General features: G+C 34.4%; 1 pseudogene across 1 annotated transcript in view; it reads left to right on the top strand.

The window, feature by feature from the left end:
* Positions 1 to 22,307, top strand: part of LOC118205272 (inactive selenide, water dikinase-like protein) — a 38,567-nt pseudogene that overhangs the window by 10,572 nt on the left and 5,688 nt on the right. The window contains exons 4-5 of the transcript XR_015044087.1: positions 7,322 to 7,434; positions 15,091 to 15,281. The product of XR_015044087.1 is annotated as an inactive selenide, water dikinase-like protein (transcript). The remainder of the gene's footprint in view (positions 1 to 7,321; positions 7,435 to 15,090; positions 15,282 to 22,307) is intronic.

Genomic DNA, 22,307 nt, shown 5'->3' with positions numbered 1-22,307 from the left:
ACACTGCTTTGGCCTCTGCTTCAGCTAAACGGGAGGCACCTTTAGTCATCCTCACGGGTGTCAATCGGCTGGTCACTAGTCCTTGTGTCAGTGGCTTGGGGTCAAGCTCTCGGGAGTACCTGCTTTCGGGAAAGCCGACTGTGGGGCTTCAGTTTGGGTATAGGTCTGGCTAGCCCTAACACAGGAATCTGTGTTCCCTTGTTGGGCTCCATGGTGGGCGGGGCCGTCGGACCCGAATCTTAATATTTTTCAATCATGGCTTCTCTTTTTATTTAAAAAAAACCTGAATCAAATGACACAAATCAAGATATTGAAATCATCGACAAATCTGTGAGCAAGAAAATTCATACCGATGCAAATGCCAAAGAAACTACTGAATGTCCTCGCTTTGTTGTTGTTTCCAGTGCCTCTGTAGAATTCAAAAAGATGTCTCTTTTCCTGATAAACAAATACATTCAATCCTGCATAGGTGAGCCAAGGAACATAAAGCGTCTCCGTTCTGGAGACCTGCTTATTGAATACCGTTTCGGCCACCCAGTCTGCTTCACTTTTACGACAAACCAAACTTGGACAGGTATCTATAACTGTGTCAGCGCACAAAACACTTAATTTCTGTAGAGGCGTAATCTCGGAAAGCGACCTTCTGTGTGTTTTAGAAGAGTTCGTCTCCGAGTTAGCTGATCAAAAGGTTTGTGCTGCCAAGTGGATCAAGATGCGTAAGGAAGGTCAGTTGATTGACACAAAACACGTGATCCTGACCTTCAAATCGCCTGATCTGCCGAAGAATATTAAGGCTAGATATCTAAATTGCCTCGTAAGACCTTATATTCCAAACCCCATGCGATACTTCCAGTGCCAGCATTTTGGCCATTCCAAGATGTCCTGTTGTGGGACGCTGACGTGCGCTCGGTGTTCGTCGGTTGGCCACGATAGCAATAATTGCACTGCTGTAGCACTGTGTATTAATTGCAAGGGCAACCATCCAGCATTTTCCCGTTTTTGTCCAAAATGGAAATTAGAAAAGGAAATTCAGACCATAAAAGTTTCTAGGAACATTTCATATGCCGAAGCCAGGAGACAAGTTTAAAGCACACAGCCTCAATCAAACAAATCATATGCCGGCGCCGTTAAATCAACACGTACTATAGCCACTCAAACTTCCATAAGTACACAGACTCCATTAAATAAAACCCAGCAGCCTGCAAGTAAGAAAAAGGAAAATCCAACCCATGTCGTACAAAATAAAGAAATAACAATCTTGAGCAAACCAAAAACTGTGCCTCCAAAAATAGAAGCCGAAGCAATAGTTCTGTAGATGATATGAATTCTGAATCTCTAGATTCAGACAGTATGGAAGTGGAGGAAGGAATGGAAGTTCCCGAGCATCTACTTCCGCGAAAAACTAAAAAGCAACACAGAGGGAACAAACATCAATCATAATGGCCACCCTCGTCTCATGGAACTGTCGCGGTTTCCACCGAAATTTGCTTGACATCAAAGCTATAGTAAATGCTTATCATCCTGTGTGCTTGGCAATACAAGAGACAAATCTGAAACCAGATCAACATGCCAAACTTTGGAGGTTTCCTCTTGTCAGGAAGGATAACCTTGCAGGTGAGCGTGCCAGTGGAGGGGTATGTCTCCTCACCTCACTGGACTATCCCTCAAGTTCCTTTCCTTTGACGACATCTCTTGAAGTTGTTGCTGTACAAGTCAATTTTCATATTGTAGTTTCAGTCGTTTCTCTTTATGTGCCTCCTACTGAACACGTTGATCAGCGGGATTTAAATGACCTTGTGGCTCAGCTAGCTGCCTGAGCTTTTTATCATAATGGGTGATTTTAATGGCCATAGTCCGTTGTGGGGAAGCAAAGACACCAATTCACGAGGAAGACAAATTGAGCAGGTAATTGAAGACCATTGCCTTTGTATTCTGAATAATGGGCAGGACGCTTACTTCCATGAACCGACAAGGACATTCCACGCTCTTGATCTAGCCATCTGTTCACCATCTCTATTGCCATTTTGCAATTTTAGTGTTGGAAGGTGATCTGTACAACAGCGATCATTATCCCATTCTTTTATCTCTTGCACGAAGAGGAGCGAACCCCATGTCGAGACTCCCTCAGTTCATACTGGATAGGGCAGACTGGGAACTCCTCTCTTCCTCTGCAGAGCTCACACAGAACATGGTAGAAAATGTGCTTATCGATGATGCAGTGGAAGCAGTTACAACTGCTATTACTCATGCAGCTATGCTCTGCATTCCTAGAACATCAGGAAAAGTAATAAAATGTTCGAAACCGTGATGGAATCGCGACTATCTTGAAGCACTGAAAAAACAGAAATAAGCATGGGGAATTTTCGTAGATACCCAACTCTGCGAAACCTGATGGCATTTAAAAGAGGCAAAGCAAATGCACGAAAAGTAAGGAGGCAGAGCCAGAGGGATTCCTGGATTTCGTATGTGTCATCAATAACATCCTCTACGCCTAGTAAGCGGGTTTGGGAGAGAGTCAGAAAAGCATACGGGATATATAAAGACCACTCACTTTCCTTTTTGGAAAAAGATGGCCGAGTGATTAGCTCTATAGAAGAAATTGCTAATACTATTGGTGAGACATTTCTTGCCGTTTCTTCCAGCCGAAATTACTCACCTGCATTTCTTTCTATCAAGCAACGCTCTGAGAAAAATCCCATCGCTTTCAACTCTTCCAACTTTGAGCCTTATAATAGAGATTTTACTGTGCTAGAGTTAAAGAGAGCTTTGTTAAAGACACATAGGTCTTCTCCGGGTCTTGATGGCGTGAATTACGAAACATCTGTCCATAAAACATCTGTCCTTTAAGTCACTGAATGCCCTTCTAACTCTTCACAATAGAGTGTGGAAGGAGCATACTTTTCCCAGTGCATGGAGAAGAGCTGTTGTAATTCCTATTGCTAAGCCAGGGAAAGATCCAAGGAATCCCTCCAACTATCGGCCAATTGCCCTTACCAGTTGTGTATGCAAACTGGTTGAAAAGATGGTAAACAGCCGCCTAGTCTACTTCTTGGAAAAAAATATTATATCACCTTATCAAAGCGGTTTTCAAAAGGGGAGAACGACCGTAGATAACATGCTCCTTTTAGAGACATCCATTCAAAAGGCTTTTGTCAGAAGAAGTCACCTTGTCTCAATATTCTTCGACATTGAGAAAGCTTATGATAAGGCATGGAGATACGGTATACTTCGGGATCTTCACGAGAGTGGCTTGCGCGGCAACCTACCAATTTTAATACAGAATTTCTCGAATACTAGAACTTTTCAAGTAAGGATTGGCTCTGTTTTGTCAGATATTTTTGAACAGGAAGCGGGTGTGCCTCAAGGCTGTGTGCTTAGTGTAACCCTGTTCATTTTAAAAATAAACTCTGTACTAAAAGAACTTCCTCTCACCATCTTGGGATCTCTATATGTCGATGATTTACAGGTTAGCTGTCGAGGGGCAGACATGAGATATGTAGAGAGGCAATTGCAGATGGCTCTGAATAAGATCTAAGAATGGTCAAACAAACAGGGATTTACTTTTTCCCAACAGAAAACTGTGTGTGTTCACTTTTGTAGGAAGCGATGTCTCCATCCTGAGCTTGAGTTATATCTGAATGGTACAATTATTCCAGTTGCACCTGAAGTAAAATTTTTAGGAGTGACGTTCGACCGAAAATTGACATTCATTTCTCATGTTTTAAACCTGAGAAAGAAGTGTTTAAAAACACTAAATATTTTAAAAGTGTTGACGAACACCTCCTGGGGTGCAGAGCGTTGCTCTATGCTTCGCATTTACAGAGCGCTTGTTCGCTCTAGACTGGACTATGGCTCAGTTGTTTATGAATTAGTTTTGTTAAAACTAGATCCTGTTCACCATCAAGCTCTGCCGATTTGTTCAGGAGCTTTCAGGACTTCTCCTGTCCAGAGCTTATATGTAGACTCTAATGAACCATCACTTTATCTGAGGTTAGAACAATTGTCCCTTTTGCAATATTTTAATATTCTATCCCAACCTGAACATCCCAATAAGCTGTGCTTACTTGATGATGCGTGTAACACGTTATTTGAAACACGTCTATCCTGTGTTCCTACCTTTCTTTTAAGAGTTCGCCCTGTCATTGAGGAACTTTCCCTCTCTGATATGCACCTCCAAGCAGTACAGAATTTTGAAATCCTACCTTGGGAGGGTGCACGGATTCACCTTCTTGATGTTTTCAAGCATCACGTGAAGGCAAACACTAACGAGATCATTTACAGACGACTCTTTGCTGAGCACAGGCACGGATATAGCTGTTATCTTCCTGTATACACAGATGGATCCAAGTCAAAAGATCATGTCGGGATGGCACTTGTAATCGGAGATCACATGGAGGGTAGACGCTTGCACCATGCTTTCTCTGTCTTGACATCCGAACTAACTGCAATATATTATAGTCTTTTGTACATCTCAAGGCTCTGCCACAAAAAGTTTATAGTTAATACAGACTCGTATAGTGCGCTTAAATCATTAGAAGCTTTGCTTATACTCAAAATCCAGTAATAGTGGATATTCTGAAGTTACATATAAACTTAACGAGTCGTGGATATGAAATCCTGTACTGCTGGGTTCCCGGGCATGTGGGAATAAAAGGGAATGAGCTGGCAGATATCACAGCCAAATGTGCTGTTGAACTGTCCAGTCGCCTCATCCCTTTTGAAGACATCTGTTGTGTTGTGAAAGAGAAGATCCGAAAAAAAATGGCAGGAACTTTGGGATGTTCAGCTTCAAAACAAGTTAAGACATGTAAAGCCTAGAATTGAGCATTGGGAATTAACCAAAAATCGTAAGGAGGAAGTTCTTTTGACTTGCCTCAATTGCTCACACTAGAGTGACACATAACTACCTTTTAAAAGCTGAGAATGAGCCTGTTTGTTCAAATTGTAATGTTTGTCTATCTGTCCGTCATGTTTTAATAGTCTTTGTCAGAAATATTTTAATAGCTGTGACTTACATCTCGACCGTTTAATCGGAAGAGAGGCTAATTGTAATTTATTTTATTATTTAAAAGAGACTGGCTTTTACTACCTAATTTAATTTGTTTTGAGGATTGTGTCTTGGATTTTTAACATGTGATTTTACCTTGTTTTTATATAACTTCATCCTCTGGATTTGGTGCATTTGACCACCTGTTTTTTATTTATTGTATTTTAATTTCATAAATTTTGATCATCCCACCTTGTGTTTGGCACGTCATAATCATCTTTGGTTTTGTACCAAAAACCCCACTCACTCACTTACTTATAACTTCATTTGTTACTCATGTCTCAGTACCTTTAAAACATTGGTATATTTTCAGAAATTTAGAATAAACTCATTTGCTACTGCTGTAAGTTCATGAAGTAGAGTACAGTTTAAAGAAGATTATTTTAAGTCAAATTACAAAAGACAAAGAATTTTTAATTTAATTTTTCAAATCTTGCAAAATAAAAAATTTAATATTTAGTTTCTGATGTAAATGTATGTTTATAGTATAAACATTAATCAAATGAATTACAGCTTATATGTCAAATATATGGGGAATTATCAATTCCTGTAGCAGAAATGCCACTTGTACTGTATTTGAAAATACGTTAAAACCCTTTACAAAATTAGAGAACAATCTGCCTTTTGATTCCTTATAAATTGATTTTTTAAATTAGACAAAAACGTGGCTTGAAATGGTATAGATTTCAATTAAAACTGTCTTGATTTTGAGGATGTTTAGACGTAGTTTGCATGCTTTAACAGGAAACATGATTTTCATCTAATTTAAAATTTTGCATTAGATATATCTTTCTCATCAAACATTTATTATTAATTCCTTTATCCTTTTGTATAGATACCCTATGTGTATTATTTTCCATGATCAAATATATCAGGCCTGTTTCATAACAAATATTGTGGCTGTATAAATAATTAAAAGTTAGAGCTATATAAAATATGCACAGTCAAAATACTTATAATTATGCAAAATATAAGTACATTAAACCAAACAAAGTACATAAAAACTCTTGAGTTTTTTTGTTGTTTAAGAAATCCTTATGCTGAATCAGAATAAATGTAGTTATAAACACTCAATTTGAAATTTGTCAGCAAAACATATTTTTAACTCAGTAATTTTGATAATCATATATGCAATCTATCACTTTTAGTTATTTATTTCTTAGATAATGCCTCTAAAATACTATTTTTAAATCTGAATGCAATGTAAAATGTGGGAAAGGGAAATTATTAAAACAATTCATTTTAGAGCAGCCATATAAAAAATAACTAATAACAGACTGTAGTAGTTTGCATACTACATGATTAATCTAGTTTCTTGTGAATTCCGATAAGCTTCGTAAATCAAAAATGGAATATAACATTATACAGTCAAAAGTCGTTAATTCGGACACCCATAATCCGGAATGATCTATAATCCGGATCTCAAAACTACAAATTTTCTGCGCATAGGCGTTTACGCATGTGCGTAAGACCTTTACGGCTGCGCATATGCGCGTAATACGTTTACGCATGCGCGTTTAATGTATAACGGACGGTATAAGCTAAAATTATCTAATTATGTATTTCAGTTAATGTTGCAGATTGCGTTGTTCTTTAATCTTCGAATTGGATCTGGCTTATTATTTTTTGCAGACTGTTAGAGCAATTTTATAAAAGTAAGCTTGAACTTTCGATTATGTCAAATAGAATTTCCGATGCTGGAGCTCCCAAAGGATCTACAAAGCGAAAGTATGTTTCAATGTCCATCAAACAAAAAGTGGAATTGCTGCAAAAAATGGATAAAGGCATGAAGAAAGTGACAGAGAGGTTAGTAAAAACGAAAAAATTTCGATTGCCAAGTTAGTCTGTATTCTCGGCACAGCAATTACGGGACTTGAACAGCGGAACTTTGTAACTGAACAAGAAATGATATCTGTTAATATAGAATTAAAGAGAAAGTATTAGAACATAAAACAAAGCAACTTAAACAACTTACATTGAAAGAAATGTTTAATAAAGTAAACAAATAAATATTAATTTTTTTGGTAAATTTTTATACCCTTTAGATCATAATTGTTCTTTATTTCATAAATTACGGTTTCATATTTTTGACTTTATAATTTCTGCATGCTATCTTACCAGATTTAAACTGATGATCTATAATCCGGATTCGCCAAAGTCCCAACGAGTCTGGATTAACAACTTTTGACTGTACTTGAAAATACTCTTTATAAATCATTGAAAGACTTATTAACTGTATGTCTTATCAAACTCAAAATAGTTTTCCTATGTTAGGATTGTGCATATGAAGCAGGAACTCATGTAACTGGTGGTCAGACTATTCTGAATCCATGGCTGACTATAGGTGGTGTTGCCACTGCAATTTGCCAGTCCAATGAATTTATAATGTATGTATAATTTCATATTTTTTATATATATTTAATAGATAAAAATCAAATGTTTCTTTGCAAGTTTACTTTTAAATCGTATAAGTATGAATTGCTGAAATAGGTAAAATGTAATGAGATAAAAAATACAACAATTTAGCACAGGTATAAATAATAAAGTGGTTCATTCCATTTTTTAGTTTTTGTCCTGCTTTGTAAAAATTTGTTTTGTGAAAATTACACAGGTAAATAGATTGCAAAATCTTTTTGTGAATGCAGTTTTTTTCCGCCTAACTTGAATACAGAATATTAACATTCTTCATATAAATGTAAGTTTCATGCAATCATCCATGCTGCCAATGAAATTCCAAAATTTGTTAGGTAGCAGAGAAAATCCTGATCTTAATTTCTTCTATCATTTCATTCTCTGTTGTTGGAGGTACCAGATGACAGGAAAACTGTTTGTCTTCTTTGACTTGCTTGTAAAAAACATTGATCCATCGAGGAATACAGTTTGTGGAGGGAAGACGATATGAAACTGCTCATTTAACAATACACAGCGATAAAGAAAAGTAGCTGTTGAAAAGCTATAGCTAAGCAAATAAAAGCGTGGACGTATGACAATATTTGTCAAAGCAACACTATTTTGTGATTTTCCAGTATATAAAAATGCTATTTTTCAAGTACCCCAATGACTGACTCTTCGAACAAAATTGCAAAATAATGCATAAATACGTGTGGAATGTTGATTTGAACTCATCCATTCATAAGCGAGTTTCATTAATTTTTTATTAGTTATGACTAGTTTTTTTCAGTTAGTATATTGGTTTATAATTTTGTGGCAGTTCATGCAAGTAGATATATACAGTAAACCCTTCACAAACTGGAGGGGATATAAGTCATTAATAACTTGCATGTATGGCAAAAGAGCGTTCGCCGCAGTCGGCTTTCTATAGAAAAAATGTGTTTGGTATAATTCAGATGAGGGAAGTATGTATAATTTAAACAAACCTAAGTATCATTTTATTTAAAAGGAAAAAACAACTATTTTAAGGTATTTGTATTATTGTTTAGTAAGTACATTATAAAATAAATTTTTTAAAAGCTGGTGATTTTTGCTTGACACAATTCACAACAATGCAATTTGTTAGAAGTGTGAAAAAGAGTGCAGGTTTTTTTAATGCCTCCTCTCATAAAGTGTCCTCTGCTTTTTTCATTTGGGTCAATCTCAGTTGCAAAATCAAACAGGGCCGTTTTGAACAATTTAATTTGTAATTTAAAAGCACTTATCTTCATAATAACAGCTTTCATGCATTTCTTCATTTTCTGTTATTATAAGATTATACATTTCATCATTCATCATTTCTCAGTTATAATTCTTTGTTTTTTCCCTTTCTTCTTGAAAACATTTGCTGCTGATTGCTTTTTCAATTTATGATTTCTCTGGCTTCATTTTCAGTCAATGTTAATCCTTTAAAATTGTTGTTAACTTCTGGCTAGAGCTGATGGCAGTAAGCAATCATAGTTAGTGAACGAACATTGAATCAAGAATAAGTGAAATTCTAGTGTTGACCAAATTAAATTAGAAGCAATTAAGATTTATGCAAAATTGCGTGAAAATCCGCATTCGGCAAGGTTTATTGTACATACACACATTATATAGATATATATATACACATACACACCATATATTTGGATATATAACACGCACCTATAATTTCAAACTGCATGTTTTAATTTTGAGGCATATTCGCCGTATGACGTGTATCCTTTTCTTTAAGAAAAAACTAAAAAGTACATGTGTGATGGGCTTATTTTTTGAAGTCATTCATTCGAAGATTTTTCGTAGAATTTTGAACAATGGTATACTGAATTGACAAGCGATAAGGGAAACAATATGTGTGTGGGGAAAATGCTTAAGGGAATAAATAATTCTGCAAAAAGGGTGGGCTGTATTCAGTGCTGGTGTGCACAAGAATATTGTTCTAGGGTTTTGAGAAGGAGAATATGACTTGGGGTTAAAATTTCAATGCAAATGAATGAACAGCATTTAGGTACATGTAGAAATCTAATTTATGTATACTCTTCCTTTTCTAATTTTTATATCAGGTGTATAATGCGCACCCATAAATTTCGATCTTATTTTTTGTATTAAAAGCGTGCGTTATATGCCAGAATATACGGTATATTCTTTTTGACAATGCCAAGTAATTAGTGAGATTGAGCATGAAATTAATTTAAGGTTATTGAGGAAAATTCTGAAAACAGTCTTACTGTAGGAAAATGCTTCATGCTGTAGGTTTGTTCTTGACAAAGTGGTTATTTGCTTTATGTAATGATCAGTTCGAATGAAATGTAAAGAAACAACTAAAACAATAATATGGTTTACCTTCACTGCATCTGCTAAATTAAATGAAAATACAGTGATACCTTAGTTCTTCTGCTTCAGAATAGGTTCGGCTTGGTCTATGTCCTGTTTGACTATGAAAATGTTTTATATATTTCACCCACTGCATTTATATTTTAGTATTAAACAGGTGTTATAATAATAGGATTTTTTTTATAAAAATAGACTAATTATTTTTCTTTTAATTCTTGTTGGAAAAGTTCATTTGGTATACATCCAAGGGTTTGGAGCAATATAGCGAAGTATCAGTGTAGTTGTAAATATCTCTACTTTGCATACCAGTTTGAGCATAGTTTGCTTTTATATAAGTATATTCAGTGACTATTATGTGGTATTTTAAAATATACATATATTGAAGTATCAGTGTAGTTGTAAATATCTAGTTTGCATACTAGTTTCAGCATAGTTTCCTTTTATACAAAAGTCTTTAATCTGGACTCGCCGAGGCTTCGGCGAGTCCAGATTATCGGTTTTTCCAGATTATAGATCATCAATTTAAATCTGGTAAGATGGCATGCAGAAATTATAAAATTAAAAATATGAAACCGTAATTTATGAAATAAAGAGCAATTTTGATCTAAAGGCTATCAAAATTTACAAAAAAAAAAAAAAGCTTAATATTTATTTGTTTATTTTATTAAACATTTCTTTCAACACGCGCATGCGTAAAGCATATATTATGCACAGTCGAAATTAGAAAATTTCAACCAGAAAACTATTTGATGTGTATTTGTGATATTTATAATGATGAGGAATTTGATTTAAGTCATATCAAAGGAGTACATCGAGATGAAATATTACATTTAGTAAGGAATTATAAGCCGAATAAAATAAAAATATCTGCCCTGAAGTTAAGGATAGTGCTGACAGATCAACTTCCAGTTCATTTCACGCCGCAACGTCCCCCCCCCTCTGCAGAGCAGTGTGAAATTGATAAACAGATTTCGAAATGGTTAGAGAAACAAAGGATATGCCTTTATCCATTTTTTGCAGCAATTCCACTTTTTGTTTGATGGACATCAAAACATGCTTTCGCTTTGTAGATCCAGAATCGGAAATTCTTTTTGATATAATCGACATAAAGTTCAAGCTTACTTTTATAAAATTGCCCTAACAGTCTGCAAAAAATAATAAGCCAGATCCAATTTGAAGATTAAGGAACAATGCAATCTGCAACATTAACTGAAATAGATAATTAAATAATTTTAGCTTAGCTTATATCATCCGTTATACACATTAAACACGCATGCATAAATGTATTATATGCATTCGTATGCGCATGCATAAACGTATTATGCACATGCGCTAAACGCATATGCACAGAAAGTTTGTAGCTTTGAGTTTCGGATTAAAGACTTTTGACTGTATAAGTATATTCAGTGACTGTTCTCCATTTCATTTGAGATTTGTTGAGGTCAGTATTTATGCATGCATACTACCAAATGTCTGGTTTTGTTTGTAGGCTTATACATTTGACTGTAATATGCCAATGTTGGCATCTTAATTTTTGTCCTAGTATTTGTTGAATCTGCACTTAAAAGTTTAAATCGGATTTTGAATCAGATCGTTTGTGAATCAAACTTAATTATTTAAAATTCTGGCAATGCAAAGTGAAGTTCACGGCTCCAACATCGTATTGAATTCGACTTGCTATGTGTAGAAGTTGGTCACCAAAGATGTCCATAATGATTTCTGTATCTTTCTAAGGGGAAAAAAGGGGGGTTCTTGTAACTACTTGATTTCTGGAAACTAAATACAATTTTTTAATCATTGATATGTTTTATATTAAATATGACAATCATGAATGGGTAGGTAAATTAATATTTATTTGAAAAGACCATTTCCTCTAACTTTTATGTATTCCTTTTAGAAGAGACACATTCTAAAGACATTCACATTCTGCTTAAGCATATTTTTAACCTTGATTAGTATCTTTAATTGTCTGTAGTTTGCAAATGATAATAGTAAACAATATTATGCATTGACAATGTGTAAAATCTTCATTTGTTTTTGATGGTATAAAAGCATTTCTCTCATCAGCACAAATGAATCATTTAAAAACTGATTTTATCCTGACTTCCTAGAAAAATTTTGCAATGTTTTTCTTCATTAGGAGTGTTATAAATAGAATAAGTTTCTAATAGCATAATAATAGGTTAATGGCAATAGTTCTCACTTTGCTTCTTGTGTGTGCTATCATTTTTATCCAAAATAAAAACTGAATGGTTGTAAAAATTTTGCTGGTTATATAGATTACAAGCTTCTGTGTCTATTCTCTCTTTTTAATTGTTTGAATTATAAGACAGTCTTGTGATATTTTGTTAGTTTTCTCTTTGTCATATTAAATACAAAAAAAGAAATGCAGAAACTAATAGTGCACTTTTTAAACATGAAATTCTTTTTGAGTTGAATTTTAATTTTTTAACATTAAAGATTGTTTTATGAGTTGACATCAGTAAATATTTTGTTTATTTAAGAATTGAGAAATTATGCTATTATTTATTTTAAGAAAAATTTTTTAATGGTAAACTATTCTATAATTTAAAATGCACAGATTTTTAACACTTAAAACTTTCTTGAACTTCAGTATAAAATTTTTAGCAGTATTTGTTAAGTTATAAAATAGCAATTCTCTAAATCATTTTCTTTCACTTCGTTTTCTGAATTTTCATTTCATACATCTTAAATATTCTTATACAATTAGTAAAATTTTGGATTATTGTTTTTTAAAAAGGCAGTTGATGACAATGTCTTGAAATTGTTTTCGATTGCCAGAAACATTCTGCACAATTATGATTTAACACACAATCCAAACATGCAGGAAGCAGTAAATATAACTCCCCGATTTACCACTACCACTGTTCCGGCTCAGTTGTGCATCACAAACTGAGTTATACCGTTGAATAGCAGATGCTTTACCATTTAAGTAGCCAATCATGGTATGGCACATTGGGTTTTCATGTTCGAGGCGTATTCTAAAAATGACAACTCTGTCATCACTTCACAACAATTATTTCTTAGCTGCTTTGGGATGGATCGGAATGCTAAAATTCCTGATAACCAGTTTATTATGGGTCCAAAATTTCCAAAGAACAAGTTCAGCTTTAAAGCATAAAACTTCCTGTCAGACCTTGTAGCATGTGGACACAGCAAGTCAAAGCAGTGAGACTATCCATTCTCCGATGTCTGCATGGTTCATGTCATTAGCCTGCTCTTTGTATGGGGTTTTCTGATGAAAGTGTAAGAAAAATTTTAATCTTAGATCTGAAGTTCCATTCTTACAAAATGATGGTCATGCAGACTATGATTGGTCTAACTGCAGTGCATCCTTCGAGGTTTTTCTGCAAAATGTTCCACATGACTGTATTATTCTCTCAACTGATGAACCTGGCACATCATGGCTTTCGTTTCTCAGGGTCTGTGAAAAGCCAAACTTCACTACTGAGCTGTGAACAATCCAAGACAAGTATATGAACAACTTCTCCATAATGAATGAGTTACTGCTTGGTATGTTGTTGCAGAATTTGGTGTCATAGTCCCATACTTTTTTGAGTTGAATGGCAGAGCAGTTGCAGTAACTTCTTGCCATTATATGGATATGTTATGTATGATTTCCTGTTGCCAAAACTGTATGCGCACGGAAATTTGGTTACAACAAGATGGTGCCACAGGCAGAATATCGATGCATTTGTTGAAAGAAATGTTTCCAAAGTGTCTGATCTTGCTACAAGTTGGCATTTTATGTCCAGCTCATTCCCCAGATCTGTTGCCCTGCAACTACTTCCTCTGGAAGCATCTGAAGTCGCAAGTCTGCAAGAATAAGGCTCAAATAACCGAGGAATTGAAAGCAGCTATCTGCCAAGAAATTTTGGCAATACTGCAAGAAATGACTTGAAGGGTAATGATGAACTTCTGGATTTCAGAAATGAACTGACAGTGAATGTCGATGTTTAAATAATATTTTCAAAATTAGATGTTCTTTCAGATTTTGAAATAAAGTTTTGAATAATACCTATCATTGCTTTATTATTTATGTTTGAAATTGAAGAGTTATTTCTGCCGCATCCTGTACTAATTTTAAATAAAGTGGACCAAAAAATTATGGGACTTGACATTCTTCTGCAGCATATGTTACCATGATTATGAGACAAGCTAGAAGAGTAGAAATTAATCTTAAATTGTTTATTCCAAAGTAAGACTAACTTAAATAGTATTTGGTTTGATGATATTACTTAAAAGTGTAGTTTTGAAGCTTTGGTGAAACGTTGACCAAGGTTTTTTTTTATAAAGCAATTAAATTATTTACATGAAACCTATTAAAATAATATAGATATGTAATCAATCCACAAAAAAACCGATTTTGCTCATTTAAAAGCACTCGGTGGTAAAGAAAATTAGCTGTAAAACTGATATAAATTGATATTTTAAGTATATAAATGCAACAGCATTAGGCAGTGTTATGCTGTTTGGTAATTTTCAGGACGCTGTTTTGTTAAAAGTTTGTATTGGGGAGGGGGGAACTTGATCTATACTATTTTTTGTTTTTGTTTTTGTTATTTGCAGTTCATCAGCTAATTTTAAACTAATATTGTTTTTTTCTTTAATTTACAAAATAAATGTAACACTGTTTACTACTAAGATACAAATTCAGTAGGTGAAATATATACTGTTACACAAAAAAATTTTTTGTTTGTTTGCTCGATTTTTATTTCATGTTTCTTCTGTGAGGTTAAACAGCTATGGTTAAACTTGAAACCTGGTTTAGGTGATCTGTACTAAAAATACGTCCAAAATATTTTGTTTCTGCCTTTTTCTCGGGATGTTTCAGAAATGTGACACTGTTCAATCATTCCAAACAATGCTGTTTTATGATTTTTCTGAGTGTTGTTGAGCTGATACTTCTTTGCAGAGTTTTTGATATTTGTTCTTCTGGCAAAGAATTCTTTGGTTAATGAATTAGGGGCTTTCTCATCTGAGTTTTAAGAGCTCTTGTGCACCTCCTTTTGAATTTGACTGAGTACAGCAAATATTTGTTACCGCGCTGTTATGCAAAATTAGTTGTTTTCTCAAAAGACATAAACAAGGGAAATTTGCATATTCATGACTCATCAAACCTCAGCAGTATTCCAAACAAATATCATCCCCCCAATCCCCCAATTTTTTTGGAGGGGCTTCCAAGCTGGACTTATTTGTAAAGCAGACAAGCATCAAGATATCGATTATTAACAAGTTTTTATTATATTAATTTGTAATAATTATTTTTGATATAGGCCTGATAATGCTGTAGTTGGAGATGTTTTAGTCTTAACTAAACCTTTGGGCACTCAGGTTGCAGTAACTGCTTATAATTGGCTTGAGCAGCCTGAGAGATGGAACAGAATCAAATTGGTTGTGAATGAAGAAGAGGTACAAAAAGCTTACCGGAGAGCTATTGATAGCATGGCACGTTTAAATAGAACTGGTAAGTTATAATTGGTAAGCTTTATTTAATTTTTAATATGCAATCATATTTTGGATTTATGTATATCTTATCTATTTTAAAAAGGTTTTTTTTTTTTTTTTTTTTTTTTTCATTGATGAAGGATTATTTTTTAATGTACTCTTTTCTAGGGCGATAGAAGAATTGTTAAATTCAACTTTTATGAAGTCCATCATGTTTTTATCTAAAATGTATACTTAATGAAATTTCGTTTTGGCATGATGGATTCCCCCCCCCCAAATGGATTTCTGTCGTATTTGACTGATGAATTCCATATTTTAAAAATTTGAACTGAAATATATATATTAGTTTAAAGTAAAAACATGAAGCTTTAATGTTACTTGAAATAAGTTATTCTACATAATATGTGATAAATTAACTATACTTCTTTCAAAATGTAATACTGGCATTTTTTGTGTGGGAGAGAAAGATACCTGCATATGAGCGAAGAGTTTTGAGATAAAATGTCTTGGAAATAAGAATTTTGTGTAGGTAAAAATTTTAAATCCATCTTTTGAAAGTAAAGTGGGGGTAAATTAATTGGCTTCAAAAAGCCATGGAAGGGTAAATAATTAGCATGGAAATATATCATTCTTTATCAGCCTATAATTTACATTGATGAACCAAAAGATTATGACCATATACTCAATAACCATAACCTTTGGCCTGCAAAACAGTGCAACTTGCCTTGGAATGGATGCCAAAATTTCTTGATAGATGATTGGAGACGGGTTATACCAAATGTCTTAGCAGCGATCACACAAAGTGGAGGTATTCCAACATGGTGGTGTTTGAGCTCTGAACTGCTGTTCCAAGACATCTCAATTGTGCTCTGTCAGGTTAAGATCCGCCAAGTTAGGTGGTCAGAACATTAATTGGAATCCATTCTTGTGCTCCTCGAACCACTCCAACGCAATTCGAACCTTGCAACATAGGGCATGGTCCTGCTTGAAGATTCTATTTACAGTTGTCATATAAGGGTGAAACTAATCTGCAGTTATGTTTAGATAATTAATAGATTTCATGGTTTATTCTATCATGAATAAAGGTCTCAGAGCCATCCATGAGAACATCTCTCAAGTGTAATACTGCCACCACCAGCCTGTGTATGACCTGTTGTGTGGGTGAGAGCAACAGTTACCTAGAAGAAGCTGTACCCTTTCACGTCCCCCCGGGGGTTGACTCAGGCGAACCCCTGGGAAGTACTGGCTAGGATCTGTACCTAGGCAGTCTCAACCACGGGGGTATACAAATTATCTTCACAGGACTAGAACCCGAGTATTGTACTCAGGTTGGTTCAGGCTTGGCAGGGACCGTACTGGTACTGTCGTGTCTGTTCCTTCGGCTGTGGTGGAGCTACATGGTGCATTTGTCGACCGATTTCCCGGGGGTTTGACCCCATTCAGTTTTCGTGGCGGGGACTGACAAAGCGGACAGAGCACCTTAATACAATGTGGTTTTGCTGATGGAGTGGTGCCCAGCGGCAAGGTGACAGCGTTTTAAAATTAGCAACGAAGCGTTCTGGCCAATGCTTAGTAAAAGCCGGACGGGGACTGCGGGGGTTGCGCCTGCGAGAACGAGGTCCCACGGGTGTTGGATATTTCAAACTCTGAATGGGTCCCGTATAATGAGGACCTGGGATGGAGGTCCTTCACCCGGTGTGTCTGTACCCTTTCACGGCCATTGACGTGATGAATGAGAAACTGTAATTCATCCGACAGGCAACTGTCTGTACTTATCCATGGGCCAGTGTCGATGTTCTTGGGCCTACTGTAGGTGTAAATGATAATGACGCATGGTCAGCAGATGCGCACGAGTGGGACGTCTGCTGCACAGTCCCATATCCAACAGTATCTGCTGAACTGTGTGTTCCGAAACACTGGCACTTGGGCTTGCATTGTGTTGAACTGTCAGCAAAGCCACTGTCCTATGCCAATTTTGCCATACCAAGTGGGACAGTCTCTGATGTCCTTTTTCTTTGATGATGCATGGTAAATGTTTATTGCTGGTTTCACTGCCATTTATCCACTTTGCATGAATACGGTGTAAATGTATTCGATCTGCCATCAGTGTAAGTGGCAGATCGTGAGCAACCTACCAGTCGTGTAGTGTCGTAGATACTCATTCCGACTCCTCGGACCATTACCATCTGCCCTTTATCGAATTCATTTAGATCAGCTGTCTTTCTCATCACTCGTAAAAGTAAGTGCAAGAATGATTCCTTACCTACTGCAGCAGCAGTTAAATATTATTCCCACTTAATCATGTGCCCTCCACATCATCCAGAGGATTTCATTGAAAATGTGGGAATGGTTGTAATGTTTTGGCTCATCAGTGTAAATTGAAGTATATCAGCCTATAATTATATACAGTCAAAAGTCGTTAATCCGGACTCGTCGGGACTTCGGCGATTCCGGATTATCGATTTTTCCGGATTATAGGTCATCAGTTTAAATCTCATAAGATGGCATGCAGAAATTCTAAAATTAAAAATATGAAATCGTAATTTATGAAATAAAGAACAATTATGATCTAAAGGGTATCAAAATTTATATAAAAAAAAAAGCTTAATATTTATTTGTTTACTTTATTAAACATTTCTTTCAATGTAAGTTGTTTAAGTTGCTTCATTTTATGTGATAATACTTTCTCTTTAATTCTATAAACAGATATAATTTCTTGTTCAGTTACTAAGTTCCGCTGTTCAAGTCCCGTTAATTGCTGTGCCGAGAATACCGACTAACTTGTCAATCGAATTTTTTTCGTTTTCACTAACCTCTCTGTCACATTCTTCATGTCTTTATCCATTTTTTGCAGCAATTCCACTTTTTGTTTGTTGGACATCGAAACATACTTTCGTTTTGTAGATCCTTTGGAAGTTCCAGCATCGGAAATTCTATTTGACATAATCGAAAGTTCAAGTTTACTTTTATAAAATTGCTCTTACAGTCTGCAAAAAATAATAAGCGGGATCCAATTCGAAGATTATGGAACAACGCAATCATTAACATTAACTGAAATAGATTAGATAATTTTAGCTTACACCGTCCGTTATACATTAAACGCGCAGGCGAAAACATATTCTGCACTTGCGCACACGCATATGCGCAGTAGTCAAGGCACGCGTAAAACGCCTGTGCGCATGTGCCAACGCGGCGCATGCGCAGAAAGTTTTTAGCTTTGAGGTCCGGATTATAGATCATTCCGGATTATGGGTGTCCGAATTAACGACTTTTGACTGTAGTATATGTGTAGAGATCTTAATTTAGCCCATATATTATGTTGCTGCCATGAAGCTGTTTTAATGGCATTCTCGGTGTTCTTAAAGAAAAATTCAGTGAGTTTATTGTGTAGTTAAACATGAAAAAGGTTTACTGTAGAAAGAATACATAAAACAGGGGTTATCAACCAGGGGGCATTTCAGCTGTAGGGGAGTTCATAATTTCAAGGTGGCTTCCTTGTATGGCCTATAAAATAATTCAAATTTTTTGCTGCATTTCGTTTAAACTTATTTCCTTGAATTATTTAACTTAAATGGTTCCTCAAAACAGGTCTAAAGTGACATAATAAATTGCAAATTTTGAAATTAAATATTCCAGTCAGTTTTTGCCGTACAAGAGCCAAGCTTTTTATAATTTTATTTTTCATAACAAGCATAAAACTTCCCAAATAAAAGTGGTGGAATCGGGGGACTGTATTAAAAGTTAGATTTTACTATTTGTTGAAAATTAATTTTTAAATTTGGCATTGTCAAAACATTAATATTTCATCATTTAAAACACTAATTGGTAGTATAACTATGACCAACCATGCTCTGTTTCCAGATGTTTTGAAAAATAAAATAAGGCAAATAAAATTATTGAAAGGAGGATAATAAATTAGTTTGTAATTAATTTTCTCTTCTAAATATTAAACAATAATATGTTTTATGGACTTAAAAAGTAAATTAATTTTTTTAAAAGGTTTTTTGAATATTATGTATGCAGCAGCATCAATTAAGTAAAAATTATATCATGGTAAGTCATTAAGTGTTTATGGTAAGTCGTCATAAATTTTTTGGTAATAAAAAGAGAATAAATTACTATTTCATAGATGCAGCTGTATTGAATTTTTCATATTATTAAGTATTTTGTGCATTGTCAAACATTTAAAATTATTTTGGAGCAGCAATAAAATTAAAGGCTGTGCAGCATAAGGCTGCTTTTTTAAGTAATTATGACAAACTATTTACAATGTCTTCCCTTAAACAATAATTATTTTGTAAATAAAGGTCTCTCTATTGCATCATGCAGGCAAGACCTTGAAGATCTTTTGTGGTGTCCTATTGTTTCAGGACAGGATTGGAGAGACCCCTTTCCACCAGAATTTTTTTAGAAAATTTACTAATATGCCAAAAAATGGAATCTTTCTGTGGCTCATCAATGAATATGTTTTTTTTTTTTTTTTTTCCATTTTCAAATGAAAATTTAGAGGTGAAATGTTCTTTGTCCCTTTTCTGATCAGTATATTTATCTGAACAATATGCATATGTTATTGTTTAATTTCTGAATGAAAGCTGCTAAAAAATAATAGACACATGCTACATTTTAGCTAAAATAATAGACATAACTATATTTTTAGACAGAGGCACATTCTAGGATGTCTAATGTTCTCAGCTTAGCTTGATCACCAGTATAGTCATGAATATATACTGTTATTTTAGGTGCACACTTCGTGCTGCCGATTTTGATAGTTGGCATACAAAATCAGGTAGAAAAATAATGAAAATGTCATGGCACAGGATTTCGTAATGAGCCATATTAAGCAGTTAGAAAGTCTGGCTTTTGCTTGACCCCAATCTAGACAGTTAGGTTACAAGAGAACTGAAAACTGTCGTGTTAAGTACCTATGTTGTCATCAAACTGGCAGCATTTCTGATATGTATTATGAGTGCATCCTAATTTAGAAATGAACCAAATCATTTTTAGTAGTACCACTTTATTTTGTTTTGCTGTGCAGGTAATGATTAAAATGAATATTTTCAGAAAAAAAGCAAGTAATTATTAATGAAACCATAGCAGAGCCTTTGGCAACATTATAAATTTGCAAATAATAAATGATAGTGGTCAAGTTTGTTTATTTGTGCAGCTAACCATGGTGGCCATTTAAACAAAGAAGTACCGGAAACTAATACTAGATTGGAAACTTCAAATATTTTAATTTAAACTAAAATAATGAAATGATAACATAAAATAATTAATATAATAATGTACCCTTGCCATGGCATAATTGCTGCAAAAGCTTAATTTGAATGGAATAAGGTGTTGTCTGTTGGGGAAGGGATAGAAAGGGAAACCCTTCTTCCTCCCCAGTTGAAGCACTACACAATCTAAGGTGGCACTTTTGTTTACATTCATTGCATATTATCTTGATAATAGACTTTTTAAATGCTTTATATTTTTCGTTATTTTTATCTATTTAATAGCTGAAATACTCTTTCTCAGAAAGAAATCCAATTTTCTTATGCATATTTTGCTAAAATTCCTTCAAGTATTTCAAATTGTAACCTTTGTCATTGCCTCATGTAACATGCTTGTTAACAGTGCTTTTATGGACTTATCCAGCAGAAATGATTGCTTGAGTATGGAACATGAGAGTTCGATTCAGTATTGGAACCTGGTGAACAGGCTATCTCCATGGAACTTCAGTGATTTTCCTTACACATAATATGAATATGATCTGCTTTCCCTCAAAAGGTATTCCTTGAAGGATCTGATCTGATCCCAAAGGATTCTTGTTAGGCAAATCATCCTCATGTTCTTCACAGTATTAACTGAAATACATGGTCGAAAAGCAGCTATAAAAGTAACTAAATTATATTATTAAAATTAATATTCCTTAATATTAATTAAATTGCAAATGTTAAAAAAATGTGAATTGTATGGAAATTGGAGTTGTTAATTTAGTAATATTAAATTGCTAAAATAAAGCTTCTCTAATTAGAAATAAATTTTAAAAAACATTAATTATTTTAAGGACATAATTTCAAAATGAGCTGCTGTGAATAGAAAATAAATAAATCCTTTTAATAGTATAAAAATGAATTTTAATCTTTGTTAATTATTAACCATGTGAAATTGCATAATCTTAAAATTTCTTTCTTGTGTAATTAACAAACACTTGTAAAAACACCTCATTTGTTTTAAATTATTTGGAGCATATAAAATGTTCAAATGCTCATACTTACATTTAAGCATTTTTTAAACCTCCAAATGCAGCTGTATTGCTCAGTTTTAACGACTGGATGTTTTAAGCAGCAGTAGGGAGAGGGTGTTCTCATTGCTTCAAATCAGTGCGTGGTTAAAACCTATAAGTGCCTTTCTTTTCTTCTTCCTTTGTCTAGGTTACTGTGGACCACAACAAACATGATCAACAGCATAGACACACATGCAGACACATTTATTTACTAAAAAACATTCTTCATATTCTAAAGTTAACCCTCATCCTTGCAGTTATACAGCTTACACCCTTGTTGGATGATTATTGTTTTGGCCAAGTGCCAGCCAGGTTTGGGTTAACAGTGATCAAACAGTAATGCATAATTCATGAGTTTTGCCTTAATGATGGCTTTGCTATGACTGCAGTATATTACTAAACAATAAATTTTCATTTAGAAGATAAATTAGTAATTTCAGTGCTTTTGTAAAATGGGAATTTGTAAAAGTAAGGAATAGCTGCATTTATGTTTACAGAAACATGTTTAATTTTTAAAAACTTTCTCTCACCCCCTGCAATTGGAAGGAAAAAAAAAAAAAAAAAATGCATGCTTATTTTTGAGTGAGTATTTTTTGTTCTACTCTGTTGTTCTAAAAGAGAGGTTCTCAACCTTTTTTGCCTCATGCACCTCTTTCACTATTGCTAAGAAGATCACATCCTCCTTTCCAGATCTTAAAAATGTATACATAAATACACATTTATTTAGTAAAGATATAAAGTAAGAAATCTGACCATGATTATGTTAGATTTTTA

The sequence above is a fragment of the Stegodyphus dumicola genome, chromosome 11, assembly GCF_044657685.1.
Source record: "Stegodyphus dumicola isolate Sdum_Otavi_A_Nest chromosome 11, ASM4465768v1".
NCBI lineage: Eukaryota > Metazoa > Arthropoda > Arachnida > Araneae > Eresidae > Stegodyphus > Stegodyphus dumicola.
Note: the sequence above shows the minus strand (reverse complement) of the source record. Positions and strands in the feature narration are given on the sequence as shown.